Source organism: Aristolochia californica, unplaced genomic scaffold (genome assembly GCF_029961685.1).
Source record: "Aristolochia californica isolate CCGP_79_NKW_82.1479 unplaced genomic scaffold, dmAriCali1.0.hap1 SCAF_2, whole genome shotgun sequence".
Classification (NCBI taxonomy): Eukaryota; Viridiplantae; Streptophyta; class Magnoliopsida; order Piperales; family Aristolochiaceae; genus Aristolochia; species Aristolochia californica.
Window position 1 is genome coordinate 12,215,139 of NW_027181881.1, and position 7,247 is coordinate 12,222,385.

Sequence of the window (7,247 nt, forward strand, 5' to 3'; positions counted from 1 at the left end):
CAATGAATGAAAGCATTAGATGTGGCTAAGAAGGGACGTCCTAGGAACATTGACTACTGGTTCTATATCAAGAACAATGAAATCAACCAGGAACAGAAATTTGTCCACTTTTATCAAAACATCTTCAACTATTCCTCGTGGTATCTTGACAGAACGGTCAGCTAGTTGAAGTGTGATGGGGGTAGGCTTCAATTCCCCCAAACCTAATTGTTGGTACACAAAGAAAGGAAGCAAATTCATACTTGCCCCTAAGTCAAGAAGAGCTCTCTGGATGCTATGTTCACCAATGACACATGAAATTGTGGGGCATCCAGGATCTTTAACTTTAGGAGGAGTGTTGTGCTTCAGAATTGAGCTTACATTCTCAGTAAGAAAGACTTTTTTGTTAACATGTTGTTTTCTCTTCTGTGTACAAAGGTCTTTCAAAAATCGGGCATAGGCAGGGAGTTGCCTAATAGCATCAAGAAGTGGAATGTTAATGTGAACCTTACTAAACAGTTCCAACGTTTCATGCATGTTATCTCCTTTCCTACATGGGCCCGATAACCTCTGCAGATAAGGAGCTGGTGGGACTTGGTTAGGGATCTGCCTCACTATTGGTGGAGAACTTGGAGGCTCCTCACTCAATGATGTGTCCCCATTGTCATCCTTTGACTCGTTAGACTTAGTGCTCCCTACCCCATTGTTCAACTCACGACCACTCCTAAGGGTGTTATGGCTTTGGCTTGCTCGTGGTGGGGATTGGAATTCGACCCACTCTCATATGTGCTTTTGGGGTTAGGAATGGTTTGACTTGGGAGTAAATTTTGTTTCTATTCACTCATGTGGCTGGCCAACTGACTCACTTGCATTTCAAGTTTAGCAATGAAGGACTGTGTATTCTGCATGAATAATTGAAGTGTATCCTCAAGTGAAGGTTTTTTTGGAATCAATGGTTGTTGAGTGAAGAGTGAACCCGGAGCTTGGCTTTGAGTAAACCCTGGAGGACCTCCAACCTGTGGGCCCTTGGACCATGAGAAATTTGGGTGCCTTGCCCAACCCGGATTATATGTTTCCGAAAAAGGATCGTTCCAGTTTGGTCTATGAAAATTCTGGACAGCATTCAAGTCCTCAATGAGCTCCAGGTAGGATGAACTAGATGGACACATTTGTGTGGGATGAGATGAACTAGAGCATATGGCGCAGACAGTAGATGGGTTAGGAGCAGGTGAACTCTTGGACACCATAAGGGCATCAATTTTTCTAGTCAACCCCTCAATCTTGGCCATGAGCATGGGTGTTTCACTAACCTCGTAGAGACCCCCTCTTTTGGCTTCGTGGGATCTCATGTCAACATTAAATGATGAACCCCATTGCTGAGATTGATCACTCAACATTTCTAAGAAGTCCCACGCCTCACTAGCACTCTTACCCATCAAACTCCCACCACTTGTTGCATCTACCATGGATCTAACCTGGGGTGTAAGACCTTGATAAAAGTATTGCACTAAATGCCATTTCTCAAACCCATGATGTGGACACCTACGGATCAAATCCTTCCATTTCTCCCAAGCCTCATAAAAGTGTTCACCTTCCTGTTGCATAAAGTTGGAGATTTCTCTTCTGAGGCCTGTAGTTCTCTGAATGGGAAAGTACTTGGACAAAAAATTTGTGACTAATGTGTCCCATGAACTAATGCTGCCCATCTCCAAGGAATTAAGCCAAGACTTGGCCTTATCCTTAAGTGAAAATGGAAAAAGTCTTAACCAGATATCATCTGAGAAATTCTGGAATTTGAAAGTTGCACAAATATCTAAGAATTCCTTGATGTGGTAATAAGGGTCCTCCTTCTCCAACCCATAGAATGTAGGGAGGATTTGGATCACACCCGGTTTCAACTCATAACTGGTGGCAGTAGTGGGTGGCAATATAATGCAAGAAGGTGATGTGAAGTAGGATGGGATAGAATAACCCCTCAGGGCTCTACAGTCACCGGCTGCAGGTAACTGTAATGGTTCACCCTGATTGGCCATGGTAGCTCCTAACAAGACTTCTAGTGTTTCCTAAAAATATGTTCTACCTCTTCAATAAAGGGAGCTAATGGTTCACCTAGGGAGCGGTGGTCGTGCATAAAAACACAAAAAGAAACAAAACTATCAAAATTATGCTAACAAACTAACTACTGAAAATGCGAACTAACTAGAAGAAATAACAATAACTCCATACAAAATCATCAAGATAAAATTATTAAAGAAAAAAAAAATCTAACCTAAGACCATGGAGAACAACGACATACACTTAATATGTGCCTCCCCGGCAACGATGCTAAAAACTTGATGTGAAATTTTGTTTACATCGGCTATTATACCTCGCAAGCGTATGAATCATTCATGTAATCTAGCGGGAAACGAGGGTCATATCCACAGGGAGGACTAAATTTTATGTATTCTTCAGTCAACTAGCCTAACCAAATATGATGAATTAATTTGAACTAAACACTAATTATATCCTAAATTATCAAGCAATAACTAATTAACTACTTGCACAATAGGAAACTTCATCTTTGGATTTTACCGTGATTCGTGCCTCTGTTATGGACTCAATAGCACACCGAGTCACTCAGAGGAGGAGACAACGACTCACCAAGTCACCTAATTTTACTTTTATTACTTATGTTTCTTTTAATTTCGAATTTGATTTATTATGTAATAAGACTTGAAGGTAGGGGTATAGTTGGGATTTATAAACCTAACCCTAACCTATCTTGGCATGAATGACCCTATTTAAAGGGTAAGGAATGAGAAATAAGGTAAGTTCGGATTTAGAGTAAAATAGAGTAATTAGGTTCTTGCTAGGTTCCCTATCCTAGGGTTCTTGGCTTGAACTATCCTTGGTGGTTTGTTGCATCCATTGGGGAGTCTTTGAGGAGATCTTGGAAGGAAAAGGAGGAGGAATCAGCCTTCTCTTCCATGCTACAATAGTCATCCATCTCTTCCACGAACCAGCAGTGATGGAAGGAGGATTTGCGTGAGCCTTAGCATCAAGAAAGGGATTTTCGAGTTGCTAATTGAAGGAGGTCTTCAAGAGGTATTTTTATCTATCTTTTCCGAGTTTAGAAGAGCTAGAGACTGCCCTCTTTACATTCAGCATTGGTAGTTGCACGAATTCAGAAACCTACTCATTGACGTGAGGTATAAAGTGGGGTTTCATAATTGGATCCTTAAAATAGTCTCTTGATTGAATTGGTGCATCTATAATTGAGAAAAGGAAACTCCTTTTCGATTATAACGTGTGAGGGAAGAAAAAGAGAGTTTCTTTTCACAAAAACGTGTTAAGAAACCCTCTAACAGTGCTGGATCCTTATTTGACTCACCGAGTTACTAGATCCATGGCTAGGGACCATATCAACTTGGTATCAGAGCAGGGTAACTTGGCAGATATCAGCAGCCATGAATTGCTTGAAGCTATCCTTAAAGGCAATGCAGATAATGAGAAAAGATTTGCTGAATTGGAGGAGAGGTTCTCTAAGGTTGATATTGGTATGGAGACCTTGAATGGAAGAATGGACAGCATGGAGACTGGTTTGACTTCTGGAAGGAACACAACTCCAGAGCAAAGAAGAGGGGACCATTCATATAACAGAGGGGGAGATGAGATTATGAGGCGCACGAGTTTCTCTGGCCAACAAGGACCCTTCATCCCAGGTGGACCCTTCAACCAGGGGGGAGGCACTGTACCATGCCAGCAAGGACCCTTCATCCCGGGGGGACCCTTCCACTAAGGAGGAGGCACAGTACCTAGGTACACTAAACTTGAATTTCCCACTTATAATGGGTCAGAAGACCCTTTGGTATGGCTATATCATTGCGAAAAATTTTTTGCCCATCAACGAGTACCAGCATATGATAAAGTGGAGATGGTTGTTTTCCACTTACTGGGAGAAGCACAACTCTAGTATCAGCAAGTTGAGGTGGATAGACCAGTTGTGGAGTGGGAAGAATTTAAGAATTTATGCTCTCTTCATTTTGGTCCTCCAGCATACAGCAATCCCTTAGGTGATTTGGTTCTGCTACGACAAACTGGTTCCGTGGAGCAATATCAAAAACTATTCCAGGAAAATTTAGCATGAGCAAACGGTATGGTATGAGTGGACCAACAAGTGGCGTTATTTACAGCAAGCCTGACAGAAGCATTAAAGCTTGACGTGGAGCTCTATGCACCGATTACATTATCACATGCGATGAATATTGCCCGTGCTTTAGAACTGCAGCAGAAGGCCCTGCACAGACGACCCACATGGTCAGGGGAGAGGAGCACTTCCTCCACCTGGCAGAGCAAACGCAATTATCATCAGGGGGTTCAGACCACAACACCTCCTCCCAGACACACACCGAGCACCACTTTACTAGGGGATACAAAATCGAGCAGTCATCCACCACAGTACATAAAGAAATTTACAAGTGCTGAGATGATGGAGAGGAGGTCCAAATATCTGTGTTACAACTGTGATGAACCATTTTGGGTTGGTCATCAGTGCAAAAGATTATTTTTAATTGATACGGTTGAAGATGATGATATCGAGGTGACCGAAGATATGATAGAGGAAGCATGTTATGGACTCCATAGCATCAACAGTGGCTAACCGGAGAAGAGAAGAGATGGAATAACTTGTATTTCAGTACCTTAGGGGTTTAATTGTAATTTGAAGTTCCATAAGGGTCTACTTGTAATTATAGAACCTTTGATGTTTTCCTTGACCTATTTAGGGTGTCAAGTGATGGAATGAAAACAAGCATTGATCATTAGTCTAAATGAGATCAGGTTCTCTCTCTAAAGAGGCCTAAGGTTGGAGCTCCTTCAAAGGCTCACGTCCCTTCATCATTGGGCGTTCCAAGAACCCCAAATCCTTCCCTTCTTCGTCATTCAATCTAGAAGCTAGAGGAGATCGCCCGAGTGACTCGATCCATGGCTAGAGAGCCTAACATTGTGGTATCAGATAGGACCACCCTTGGTGATTCCTCTTTCCCTGCAGAAATTCAAAATTTTGTGGAAGAGAACCATGCTGATCTACAATCTCAAATCAATGGCCTGGAGGGAAAATTCCAGATGTTGCTGTCACGCACGAAGGAAGGCTTTACCCAGCTTTCAATCCAGATGGCATCCTCCTCATGCCCAGCAGATCATCTCAACCCTCATCCAACGCCTCCACCTCCTCCCCTGCGCCAAACACCTCCACCTCGTGGGGGCCTCAATCCAGCACCCCCTACCGTGCCAAGGTACACAAAGCTTGATTTTCCAACGTATGATGGGTCCTTCGACCCTTTAATGTGGTTGCACAGGTGTGATCATTTCTTTTCCAATCAAGGAACTCTGCTCGAAGGCAAGGTTCAATTAGTCGCCTTCCACATGCTCGATGAAGCGCTTATGTGGTTTCATCAATTCAAAAACGAGTTTGTGGTCTATGATTGGGAATTTTTCAAAGAAAATTGTATGCTACGGTTTGGTCCTCCGCTTCGCAGCAACCCAGTTGGGGATTTGGTCAATCTAAAACAGCTTGGCACTACAGAACAATATCAGAAATTGTTTCAAGAAAAACTTGCTCGTGCAAGTCATTTGGTCCGACCTGAACTTTATGTCAATTTGTTCATGGCTGGCCTGGTAGAACCCCTTCACCTAGAAGTGGAATTGGAAGCCCCCACCTCACTAGCCCACGCCATGAATTTGGCAAGAGCATTGGACACCAAACAGCGCCTCTTCCGTGAGTCCTTAAACAAACGTCCCCCTTGGCCACCTCGCCCACAGCCCCATGGTCCTTATTCCAGTCACCCCAGGCCTCCTCCCAACCACCCCTCACCACCACCACCACCAGCCTTTACACCCCCACCGGGATTTATCAAACGTCTGACAAAAGCAAAAATTGATCAGAGAAGGGCTCAGGGCCTATGTTTCAATTGTGATGAAAAATTCGTCAAGGGCCATCAATGCAAAAGACTATTTTGGGTAGAAATAGAAGACCCCTCAGAGGATGACTTTTAGGAGGATATGGACCAAACCGAGGAGGAAACACCAGAAATCTCCCTCCATGCCATGACAGGCCTGCAGAGCACCAATACCATGCAGGTCCATGCCACCATGAACCATCATATCCTGCTCGTACTCGTGGACTCAGGCAGCACACATAATTTTATAAGCAGCCAGGCAGCACAACATTTGGGGTTATCACTACAGCAGAAATCAGGAATATCAGTCTCAGTGGCTAATGGTGACAAGGTCACCACTGTGGGTTTCGGTTCAGCAGTGCCCTTTACTATTGAAGGTCACTCCTTTGTAGCAGATTTTTTGGTCATACCGCTGGTTGGGTTTGACCTCGTATTGGGCATTAAATGGCTACAGCGATAGGGTCCGATCTTATGGGATTTCCAATCCCTTACCATGAGTTTTAAACAGGACACCCATCCGATCACCCTCCAGGGCAATAGCGCCCAGCGGCCATGCAGCCTCCAAACACTTTCGTAGGATCCTTCAAAAGGGGATAACTTAGCTTCATTGTTGGCAGAATATGCTAATTTATTTCAGGACCCTGCCGACCTTCCTCCTATACGAGAGTGTGATCACAGAATTCGTTTGAAAATGGGCACCGAACCAGTGGTAGTGCGTCCCTACCGCTATCCCCATGTGCAAAAAGATGAGATAGAAAGATAATGTCAACAAATGCTCCAACAAGGTATTATTCAACCTAGTCATTCTCCTTTTTCTTCCCCGATATTGCTGGTAAAGAAATCAGATAAATCTTGGCACTTTTGTGTGGATTACCGTGAACTCAATGCTCGCACCATCAAAGATAAATTTCCAATTCCAGTGGTCGATGAATTATTGGATGAGCTACACGGCTCTCAATTATTTACAAAGTTGGACTTGAAATCTGGCTACCATCAGATTCGGGTTTATTTGGAGGATATCGAAAAAACTACCTTCCGCACCCACCATGATCACTACGAGTTCTTGGTGATGCAATTTGGGCTATCCAATGCCCCGTCCACCTTTCAAGCGCTTATGAACCAGGTATTTCGCCCTTTCTTACGGAAGCATGTCTTAGTTTTTTTTGACGATATACTGGTCTATAGCAAAACTTGGGAAGCACATTTGCACCAATTGCGATAGGTTTTCACAATTCTCCGAGCACACCATTTATTTCTCAATCGTGCCAAATGTGACTTTGCCACATCCGAAGTACCTTATTTGGGGCATGTGATCTCAACATCTGGGGT

General features: G+C 43.6%; 1 non-coding gene across 1 annotated transcript; it reads left to right on the forward strand.

Moving 5' to 3' along the window:
- Window positions 1-1,503: 1,503 nt before the first annotated feature.
- On the forward strand, window positions 1,504-1,610 carry LOC137957412 (small nucleolar RNA R71). Its single transcript, XR_011113378.1, has one exon. It is a non-coding gene; the product is annotated as a small nucleolar RNA R71 (small nucleolar RNA).
- Window positions 1,611-7,247: the final 5,637 nt, after the last annotated feature.